This window comes from Ranitomeya variabilis, chromosome 4, assembly GCF_051348905.1.
Source record: "Ranitomeya variabilis isolate aRanVar5 chromosome 4, aRanVar5.hap1, whole genome shotgun sequence".
Lineage (NCBI taxonomy): Eukaryota > Metazoa > Chordata > Amphibia > Anura > Dendrobatidae > Ranitomeya > Ranitomeya variabilis.
In genome coordinates this window covers 544709526-544721893 of record NC_135235.1, presented here as the reverse complement: position 1 = coordinate 544721893, position 12368 = coordinate 544709526, and positions in this window count along the sequence as shown.

Sequence of the window (12368 nt, the reverse complement as noted above, 5' to 3'; positions counted from 1 at the left end):
AATTAATCTGATTCGTAAAAAGTGTTAGGAAAAAATTCCAAATTGCCCTTTTTTTGTGTGGTTGCAACTCAGCACAAAAATGCAACGAGACTCAATCAAAACATTGTATCAATAAAAACATCAGCTCAGGGCACAAACAAAAGTCCTCACCCAGCTAAATCAATCAAAAAATCTAATTGTTACCTGTCTCGGAAAATAGCGACACAAGCAGTTTTTTTTTTAAATTTCAGATTTTTTTTTCACCAATTAAATAAAAGAAAAATATGCAAGTTTGGTATTGCTGTAATCTCATTGATCTGGAAAATAATGTGGGTACATCATTTTTAGTGTACAATGAACTTCATAAAAAAATAATATAAATTGAAGAAGTGATTTTTTTTGGTTGTTTTTTTGCAATTTCACTACACTTGGATTTTTTTCTGTTTCCCATTACATCCCATGTGAAAATGAATGGTGTCATTGACTCCATATAGCTATGTCGGCAGAAAAACAAAAATGGTATAGCTCTTGTACAAAATCAACGAAAAAGTATAAAAATGAAAACTTGCCCGGTCCTTAAAAGGGCTAAAAAAAAAAAAAAATAGTGAAATATGAAACTATGGAAGAACTGTAGTGGACATGACTCCAAAGATCTTTGCTGCAACATATCTATACTATGAAATCTGTAAGAAGTCTCCTCTCTGTGGGTCTGCTGCCCTCTAATGGTAGAAGTCCTCCATAACACAGAGCAACCTAACAATTCCTTCCGATACATAGTAAACTCCGGCATACTGGACACGAAAGTCAGGTACTCATGGTTATAATTTCATCTTTTTTAAGGCTGAAAGTAGACACAAGTCCATTGAGTTCAACCTATAGCCTAACTTCCAATATTAGTGTTCAGGAGAGGACACATTGGAGAATAGTAAAGAAATCACTGAAAGGGCTTGTACCATCACCTTGAAAAAATTGTCCGATTTTGGACCAGAAATGTCGGACGAGTGTCATGCGCTTTTCATGCGAGTACAAAACCTAGTATCTGATTTACATCCAAATGCAGTGCTATTTTAACATGAGCTTTTACATAGAGTAATTCTCTGTGATTTACACATAGTTTTCAAAGGAAATATTCTTCAAGATGGAGAGAGAGAGAGAGAGAGAGACAAAGATAGATATATATAAATATGTGAGTGAGATATATAGTCAGTGCTTTGTGTGTGTAATTTACCAAACATGTTTTTTCAGTAAATAAATTCCTTTCAGAAAAAAAAAGCCTGAGCTCTGAAAAGCTAGCAATTCATCTGGAGCGTACAGTAAAATAACAGCATGCCCCGACAGAATAGATAGAATAGATATATACACATAGAATAGAGATATAAAGATGTCAGTGACGTATATAATTATTACATTGCTTGTGCAGATTACTGTACATGTATTTTATTACTTGCTAAATTATTTTCTGAATGTGGGATCCCCCGACATTTTATTAATCAGCTGAGGGAATGCGAACAGCTATGGGCAGATGTTAATAGTTAGGGAAGGGGATAACACCCATGGAGCTTCCCAGGCTATGAATATCAGCTTACCGCTGTATACTTAGTCTTTACTGGTTGTTGAAATGGGGGACCCGCCCCCAAAAAAATCACATAGGGTCACCCTATAATTAATAACCAGCAAAGGCTAGGCAGACAGCTATGGGCTGATATTAATTGCCATGGCCCCCTCCCAGACTAAAAACATCAGCTCTTAACTGCCCCAGAAAAATTACATCCATAAGATGCGCCAATTCTGGCACTTAGCCTCGCTCTTCCCACTTACCCTAGTGCAGTGGCAAGTGAAGTGACAGATGGGGGGGGGTTTATGTCACCTTTGTATTGTCAGATGACATCAAGCCCAGAGGTCAGTAATGGAGAGACAGCTGTAAGACATCCCCATTACTAACCCCATTGTCTTATTGTATAAAAAAAAAAATACACACCCAGAATAAAGTCCTTTAATTGAAAGGATGACACAGACTAATTTAATGAATCTAAATTTAACCATACTCACAACCAGAGGCGTATCTAGGGGGGGCAGCCAGGGCATGTGCCAGCAGGGGGGGTGCAGTCGGGGGCCAACTAATGTGGCAGTCTGCAGTGTCTCCCCCTGGACTGAAAGTCGGCTGTTCTCTGTGCCGACTGTCAAGCTGACAGCCGGCACAGAGAAGCTGCAGCGTGCCGTCTCCCAGGGACCCTGCACCAGCTGCCACGGGGCCCGGAGGTGGAGGGGGGCCCCTGCAGGGTGGCTAATAATGAGGGCAATCTGGCCCCTGGCCAGATTGCCCTCATGTGCGGTGGGGAGGGAGAGATCCCTGCAGCTCCGCTGCCTACAAGAGAGAATAGCAGCGGAGCTACAGCGATCTGTCCTGCTTCCTGCCCGCACTTCCTCTCACACACACAGCAGTGCCGCTGGATAACGTCATAATTCAGTGACCGGCTATGCCAGAGAGAGGAAGGCGATGGAGATGCTGCGGCAGAGTGCTGAGAGGCGAGAGGTGAGAGGTGCTGTGTGTACGCCTGTTATGTGTACGTGTGTATGTGTGTTTGTGTGAATGTGCAGAGAGGTAAATGGTGTGTGTGTCTGTGTGGTGTGTGTAGGGGGAGGAGAGGGCTATGATGGGGCTGATGGGGAGAAGGCAATGATGGGATGATGGAGAGGGCAACAATGGGGATGGTGGGGAGGAGGAAATTATGGAAGTGGTGGAATGGGCAATGATGGGGATGATGGGGGAGGAGGTAATTATGGAGATGGTGGAATGGGCAATGATGGGGTGGGGGGAGAAGGCAATGATGGAGATGTTGGAATGGGCAATGATGGTGGTGGGGGAGAATGCAATGATGGTGGTGGGGGAGGAGGAAATTATGGAGGTGGTGGAAAGGGCAATAATGGGGGGTGGAAGGGGGAGGAAATGATGAAGGTGGTGGAAAGGACAATGATGATGATGAGGTGGAAAAAATGGTGGTGGAGGAATGGGCAAGGATGGTGGTTGTGGAAAGGACAATGATGGTGGTGGTGGAAAGGGCAATGATGGGGATGGTGGGGGAGGAGGAAATGATGGATATAGTGGAAAGGTCAATGATGGGGATGGTGGGGGAGGAGGCAATGATGGTGGTAGTGAAAAAGACAATGATGGGAGAGCTGGGGAAGGAGGAAATGATGGGGTGGTGGAAGAGAAAGCTGTGATGGAGGTGGTGGTAAGGGCAATGATGGGCTGGTGGGGGGAAAAGCAATGATGCAGGTGGTGGAAAGAACAATCATGGGGGTTGTTGGGGAGAATGCAATGATGGTGCTGGAGGAAACGGCAATAATTAGGGTGGTGGGGGAGGAGGAAATGATGGAGGTGGTGGAATGGGCAATGATGGGAGTGGTGGGAGAAAAGACATTGATGGGTTGGTGGGGAGGAGGAAATGATGGAGGTGATGGAATGGGCAATGATATGGGGTGGTGGGAGAGAAAGCAATGATAATGGTGGTGGAGAAGGCAATGATGAAGGTAGTGAAGAGGGCAATGATGGGTGGGGTAGAGGACAATAATGGGGTGTGGGGGAGGAGGAGAATGAGGGGCGCTGGGGATTGGGATGGGAGGAAGGGGACTTATAACGGACTTAAGAACATGGGGAGGTGGAGGAAGACATTATTATCGCTTATTATGTCTAACACAGTCCCTTAGTATAGAGTGTACGTACTTATGTATAACACAGTCCCTTAGTATATAGTGTACTCACTTATTATATATAGCACAGTCCCTTAGTATATAGTGTACTCACTAATTCTGTATAACACCGTCCTTAGTTACATAGTTTCCTTTTTTATAATGTATTACACCGTCCCTTATTACGTACCAGTCTCTCTAGTTATATATGGTGCCATCCCTTATTATATAGCTTCCTCTGCTGTTATGTACAGTGCTGTCTCTTACATACTGTATTCTTGTTAATTTTGTTATTCACAGCGCCCTCTTTTATTACATAGTCGGCTCTCTTTCTAGATATAAAATGACTGATGATGGAGGAGCTGGTGACCAGACGACCAGTCCATCAGCTCCTCCATTAGAAAAGAAGCTATCCCATGCTCCATCAGCCATCATTGCATTATATAGCTAACAAGAGAGGACGGTATGTAATAAAAAACAGGGCTCTATATAATCCAATATGTAAGGGAAGGTACTGTACATAACAAGAGAGGGCACTTTATAATAAGGGACGGCAATATACATAATAAAGGAGATTATGTAATATATATACAGTACAGACCAAAAGTTTGGACACACCTTCTCATTTAAAAAATTTTCTGTATTTTCATGACTAAGAAAATTGTACATTCACACTGAAGGCATCAAAACTATGAATTAACACATGTGGAATTATTTACTTAACAAAAAAGTGTGAAACAACTGAAAATATGTCTTATATTCTAGGTTCTTCAAAGTAGCCACCTTTTGCTTTTATGACTGCTTTGCACACTCTTGGCATTCTCTTGATGAGCTTCAAGAGGTAGTCACCGGAAATGGTTTTCACTTCACAGGTGTGCCCTGTCAGGTTTAATAAGTGAGATTTCTTGCCTTATAAATGGGGTTGGGACCATCAGTTGTGTTGAGCAGAAGTCTGGTGAATACACAGCTGATAGTCCTATTGAATAGATTGTTAGAATTTGTATTATGGCAAGAAAAAAGCAGCTAAGTAAAGAAAAACGAGTGCCCATCATTACTTTAAGAAATGAAGGTCAGTCAGTCCGAAAAATTGGGAAAACTTTGAAAGTGTCCCCAAGTCCAGTTGCAAAAACCATCAAGCGCTACAAAGAAACTGGCTCACATGAGGACCGCCCCAGGAAAGGAAGACCAAGAGTCACCTCTGCTTCTGTGGATAAGTTTATCCGAGTCACCAGCCTCAGAAATCGCAGGTTAACAGCAGCTCAGATTAGAGACCAGGTCAATACCACACAGAGTTCTAGCAGCAGACACATCTCTACAACAACTGTTAAGAGGAGACTTTGTGCAGCAGGCCTTCATGATAAAATAGCTGCTAAGAAACCACTGCTAAGGACAGGCAGCAACTGTTTGGGCTAAAGAACAGAAGGAATGGACATTAGACCAGTGGAAATCTGTGCTTTGGTCTGATGAGTCCAAATTTGAGATCTTTGGTTCCAACCACCGTGTCTTTGTGCGAAGCAGAAAAAGGTGAACGGATGGACTCTACATGCCTGGTTCCAACCGTGAAGCATGGAGGAGGAGGTGTGAGGGTGTGGGGGTGCTTTGCTGGTGACACTGTTGGGAATTTATTCAAAATTGAAGGCATACTGAACCATCATGGCTACCACAGCATCTTGCAGCGGCATGCTATTCCATCCGGTTTGCATTTAGTTGGACCATCATTTATTTTTCAACAGGACAATGACCCCAAACACACCTCCAGGCTGTGTAAGGGCTATTTGACCAAAAAGGAGAGTGATGGGGTCCACAGTCACGAGACCTGAACCCAATCGAGATGGTTTGGGGTGAGCTGGACCGCAGAGTGAAGGCAAAAGGGCCATCAAGTGCTAAGCATCTCTGGGAACTCCTTCAAGATTGTTGGAAGACCATTTCCAGTGACTACCTCTTGAAGCTCATCAAGAGAATGCCAAGAGTGTGCAAAGCAGTTGGAGCGCCCCAACGCAAGGGCAATGGGGTACTCGGCACCGGGTCCTTCGGTTCGGTAGGGATGTCACGGTGGCCCGACCCGGTCCGTGGCCTTTTGAGGGACGTCCAATAAAAGTGAAAGTTTGTATGGGATAATGTTCGTGACGCCACCTGTGGTATTCGGTCAGGGTGACCGACGCTGTGGTGAGGGGTCCGCAGGGGTGATGTTATGGCAGCTAGATGGTATACCTTCCCACAGGTGAAGTGTGTCCCCAGGGCTTCCCAGAAGTGTAGGTGGTGATGGTGGACGATGTAAGGCGCAGAGAATAACGAGGACACAAGGTTGCAGTCTCTTTACCTTTACTGGAGGCTTCAGCATCCACAGTCCAGGGTACAGACCACAGGGTAGGCAGAGTCCAGCCGGTCTGAAGGCAATTCCAGAGTCCCCTTATCCAGGTGGAAATCAGTAGCCTTCTAGCGCCTGTGTGTTGTAGTACCTCCCTGCTGAGCTTCTCGTAAGGTCCTCACAACTCTTGTAGATGTTCTAGATGTTATTTCTTCCTCTCTGTCCCCCAGATGGTGTGGATAGGACAAACCCGTATGACTGATGGCCTGAGGCTTGTTTATAGGGATCCTAGAGACGCCCCGACCCCTACAAGTTGCCACCGTGTCTTCTTAGGTATTAAGGTCGGGCAGCCAACTTGGAATTGACTGTCCTGCCGGTCTGTGGAGCAAGGCTTGGAGACGGTTGCTCCCTCAGTGTTCCGGCCACCGGCTACGCGCCTCAGAAGGAGGCAGCCTATTGCAGGGCAGAACTCCTTGTGGTGTTATCTCCTTGTGCTATGACTTCGTGTCTCACCCTCTACAACACAATTCTCTTTGTGTCCTTTCTTAGGATGCTGCCGCACGTGGGGCAGGCGCAGCTCCGTGTCTTTCTGTCTTGCTAGGCCTCTGTCAGGATCCCACCCCTGACAGGGACCCTCTGTCTGCAGCTCCGATGTTCCTCCTTTCCCCCTGTCTGCCTGACAGGTGTTGCCTGGGCAAAGCCCAGTCAGCTTCTCTCTAACTTTCTATCCAGCCCACCAGTTTTACCCTTCTGTGAGGAGTGCCCTAGTAGATAGGAGCAAGGCTCCCCCTGGTGGTCTGGAGTGTGAAGTGTGGTGTATGGTTTGTGATACCTGGTAGGAAGATCTCCTCTATTGCCATCAGACGTAATATCACTCCCCCTGGTGGAAGAACAACATTACTGCAACGACCAGGACTCTGGGGCACTGCACAGTCATCAAAGCAAAAGGTGGCTACTTTGAAGAACCTAGAATATAAGACATATTTTCAGTTGTTTCACAATTTTTTGTTAAGTATATAATTCCACATGTCTTCATTCATAGTATTGATGCCTTCAGTGTGAATGTACAATTTTCATAGTCATGAAAATACAGAAAAATCTTTAAATGAGAAGATGTGTCCAAAGTTTTGGTCTGCACTGTACACATGTATGAGTGTGTGGCTATATATATATATATATATATATATATATATATATATATATATATATATATATATATATATTATATATGTATATATACAGTGTATATATATATATATATATATATATATATATATATATATATATATATATATATATATATATATATATATACACACAAAAAAGAACACAGCAGCACATGTGCATGAATCTAGGCCATGTGAAAACACAGACAGACATTCAATATAGATCATACTTCTCAAAAAAAATTTTTTTACAGTAATGTTAGCCCCCCCGCGTAAACCTGAAAGAAATATAGCGGGGGTCTCATGGCCTCATGGACCCTGTCATTTAATATGACTTTCTGTCAGAAGAAAGGTCAAATAAAGGTCAGGTCAGTCATCTCTGAAAGTGTGACACTGGTTTTATCCAGTTTTTTCTGGTATGTTTGGCAGCTATTGTAACGGTTTTCTATTGGCTGTAAGCAGCTTTGCCGCTCTTTTTTTTGAATATATACACACCTGTTTTGTGGTATCTGGTCATTCTGTCAGCGGAAGAAGATAAAGAAGACACATACCCCAGGATGGAGAATCTCCTGCAACAGCTCCTGACTAGAGCCGACGGCGAGGATGGAGCGGACTGGCTGAGGCAGTGCCTGGCTATGAAACCTATCTTAGCGCCTGCCGATGCTGTCCCTCATCCTCCAGAAGATACCCTTCGGTCGCCGTGTCAAGCCTCTCTGGTCCTGCCGACACCCACCGCTTCAGGGAGGCGCAGGAGGCAAAGGACCCCATACTCTCCTTCGGCGTCGCCGCCTGCTTCCAGCCGCAGTGTCCAAGAAGGAAGAAGGAAGTTGCGGCGCCGCCCTCCTCAGAAGTCTCGCAGCCCAGCGCGAGACTTCCACCGCCAGCGTCATGACAGAGCGCCGACCGCCTCATCTGAAGCGGCCGGGATGTCTTCAACACACAGCAGCCGTAAAAGCGCTGCGGTGTCATTGGATTCTACAACAGCGGTGGCTTCTGCTGCTGCGGTCCAGACCACCGGTTCGGGAGGATCCCCTGTCATCACACTCAGAAGAGGATGAAGAAACGCCGCTTACAGCAGCTTCCCATATGAGCTTGCCCAACATGGAGGGCTCGAGCTCCAGCTGCTGTATGGAGCAGAGAAACGACCAGCATTCATCAAGGGGTGAGACTTTCAATGTTTCTTTGTCTGTCCCACACTCACATTAAAAAGACATCATAAAGAAAGTGTTAGCTGAAACTTTAAAAGAAGCTATTCCCCCCCCCCCTTGCTGTCACATCAGCTGTACACAGTGCTGCAATCTCTGACATTTCATCAGCTAACACCGCCCCTGTTAACTCTTTTAAAGAAGCTCTGACATGTGAGCTGTCTCCCTTAGGATTCCATTTAAGCCCTTCTGTTAAAGAGCTTATTTGGAATAATCATTTTATCCATCTTTAAATCTTTCAATAACTGGGTGCAAGCTTTTTCTGTTTTTGCTGCAGTTTTGGGTGAAAAATCTCCCCATTTCTGCAGCAAGATATTTCAGCACTTGGACATAATCCTGGAAGCTGGAATTATGATGAAGCTTTCAGGCACAAATTATCCGTTCACCCCTTCTAGTTCAAGTAAATGCGGTGTTTGTTTCGCTTTCAACGATTCCTTTTGTAAGTGGAACAACTGTAGATTCCGCCATGAGTGCTCGTTCTGTGGTAACTCACACCCTATGTCTAAATGTTTTAAGTAACAAGCAGCTCAACAGTCCTCACGTAAGGAGCCTAATTCAAAAAGCACAGATGCCAGTGATTCTGGCAAACATGTCAGTATGGCTAAGCAAATATCCCAACCAGGAGACCAGTGAGCTGCTTTTTAATGGTTTTTCTGAATGATTATTTATCCCACAATTTAAAGGGGCGGGTTGTTTTGTTGTTCCTAATTTACCCTCTTTAAAGGCTCACCCTGAGGTAGCTAGGGATAAAATTATTAATGAAATTCAATTAAGCAGAGTTTCAGGCTCTTTTTTAACCCCGCTGTTTGTTAATTTCCATATATCACCATTGGGTATTATGCCAAAAAAAAAAAAAAATAGATGAGGGCTCTTTCCGGCTAATTCACCACTTATCCTCAAGAAATTTGGTTTTAATGCTTTAATGTCCAAGTCAGATATTAAGTCTGCTTTTAGACTCCTTCCTGTTCACCCGTGTGGATTTAATTCTTTAGATTTTTATTTTGATGACTGCTTTTTTTTTTTTTTTTTTTTTTTTTTTTTTTTTTATAAGTGCCTGCCAATGGGCTTTTCTTTGTCATGTTCGTATTTTGAAAGTTTTTCTTAATTTCTTCATTGGGTTTTACAAACTAATTGTAAGGATGCAGGTATCCTCCATTATTTAGACGATTTTTTGTTTATCGGTCCTTATGGTTCCTCAATATGCGAAGATACCCTCAATAAATTTATCCAAATGTGTGAGCACTTTGGTGTTCCTATTGCTCAAAAAAAAAAAACAAAAAAAAAAAACAGTTAGTCTGCCTAGATCCCTCGAGTTTCTGGGAATCACTCTTGATTATCAAAAAATGGAATCTGACTTCCTGATGAGAAAATTTTTAAACTGCGCATTGCGTTATCAAATTTTTTAGCCAAGAGCAAGGTCACTCTTAAGGAAATTCAATCATTGTTAGGTCTATTGAATTTTGCGGTTCGCGTCATTCCTATAGGTCGGGCTTTTGGCAGAAGTTTATAGGATGCCACTAAAGGTGTATCTTCACCTCATTCGCATGTTAGTATCCATTCTGACCTAAAGGAAGATGCTAGAATTTGGCTCTCCTTTTTGTCAGAGCATAATGGCAGATCTTTTGTCTCTGGCGATTCTTTTCCCTTTCTTTTCACAGCGGATAGCCAGTGTGGCTTCAGTATTTTATTTGACTCTCATTGGATGTCCATCCAGTGGCCAATAAGTTGGGTGTCTAAGAAACTATCTTCAAACGTAATGTGTTGGAACTTTTATTTTCTATTTTTGCAGGAATATTTATTTGGGGATCACTAATGCAGAATTCCAGGATTTTACTCCTTTCCACTAACCAGGCAGTAGTTTTATTTTTTTTTATTTTTTATTTTTTTTTCTATCAACACGTTATCTTCTAAAAATACTTTTGCTGACAGAATTTTGAGACAATTGGTCTTACAATGCCTGAAAGCAAAGTTGGGAAAGAGCAAATTTCTTTTCATAACTGACTCTTTACAAAATCGTCAGTGGTCGAATTTTTTCCTGCAGGTTCCCAACGTGGATTCGGAAGGACCCTCTTACCCCTTTCAATTTGGGACATGGTTGCACTCTGATACAGTATTTTATCAAAAAATCGTTATCTAATAGATCATGGGCTGACTATTCGGCTGCATGGCTGAAATGGAACAATTTTTGCAACCTACATTATTTTGACCCAACAGTTTCTAATCCGGTAGCAGCACTAAAGTTTGCTGAATCGATAGTAGAAAACGGTTTGTCTTACTCGGCAATAGCGAAATGCCTAGCAGGAGTTTCATTTTTCCTTTAAACTTTCTGGCAGTATTGCTTTAACTAATCTTTTTCCAGTAAAGCAGTTTTTAAAAGGCTTTAGGAAAACCAATTTTATACCTGACTCGAGACCACCTATTTCCCTGTCTTTATTGAAAGAATTGTGCTCCTGTCTCATCCACGTTTATGTAAGTTTTGAGGAAGCCTTATTATTTAGCTCTATTTTTTCTCTGTCCTTTTTTGGAGCACTTCGCGTTGGTGAGGTGGTTTCTGTTAAGAAATCGGAGCCTTCGGGACTCATGATTTTGGATGTCCAGATTCATGAGTCGTTTTTTAATTTTATTTATAATAAAATTAAAGACAGATCAATTAGGCAGGGGATCTAGGTTGAACATTAAAGCAATCCATGTCTCAATCATTTGCCCTGTTGATAACATGGCAAATTGGATTAAGGTCAGACCTATGGGACAGGGCCCATTATTCATTCATAGTGATTTTTCTCCGGTTACGGTCTTTCAATTTAATTTTGTCCTAAAGAAATGTTTAAGCTTTTTGGGTAAAAAACACCTTAAAATCACATCTCATTCGTTTAGAATCGGAGCAGCTACGGAGGCCTCTAGGGCCGGGCTTTCTGATTCAGGGATAAAGGAATTGGGAAGATGGAACTCCAAAAGGTTCAAATTATATGTACGACATGATCTTTATGACTATTAATTATTGTTTTTCTTTCAGGTCCGCTAGTCATTTGGATAGTCGGACATTCTTTTATCTTCTGGGCCAGGAAGAGGGCCAGCCAACGATCTTATACTAAATATTTATTCTTTAATCCTTCTGATATTCAGGTCTGGTGGCATGGAGTTCGCGGCTTGAAATGGCATTGCCTGGTTGCTGAAGTGAAGAAATGGCTAATTAAATTTCCTTCCCCTGATTTAATTATATTTCATGTAGCTGGGAATGATCTTGGAAAAATCAGGACTCTTGACTTATTATCGGCCATGCGATCCGATTTTATTTATCTTAAACAAATTCTGCCTGATTCAAACTTTGTTTTTTCAAGATTATTCCCAGACTTTTGTGGCACAACAATTAATTTTCTTTTTTAGATAAAATCCGGAGAAGGGTCAATAAATCCATGGAAAAATTTTTTCTTTTAATTTCAGGGTTTTCATTCCGGCATTTGGATTTGGAGGGTTTTTTACTGGGCCTTTATAGGCCTGATTTGGTTCATTTATCTGATATTGGCCTTGATATTTTTAATTTGGACTTACAAACTATCATTGAAAAATGGCTGTGTGGTTTGGGGGGGGCCATGTCTCGCTGAGTCATGGCCTTGTGGGAAAATCACCCATGTCTGGGTGGATTGGTTTATTGGAAAAGTTTGGTACTTTGGTTTTATAATTTATGGAGTTTATTTATTGGTGATTAATTAATTTATGTAACCCTAAATAAACTACACGGCCATTTTTATCCACAATTAAAGCGTTTTGTGTTTTTATTGTATGAATGGGTTCTATGAGGCCATGTTAGCCCCCCCGCGTAAACCTGAAAGAAATATAGCGGGGGTCTCATGGCCTCATGGACCCTGTCATTTAATATGACTTTCTGTCAGAAGAAAGGTCAAATAAAGGTCAGGTCAGTCATCTCTGAAAGTGTGACACTGGTTTTATCCAGTTTTTTCTGGTATGTTTGGCAGCTATTGTAACGGTTTTCTATTGGCTGTAAGCAGCTTTGCCGCTCTT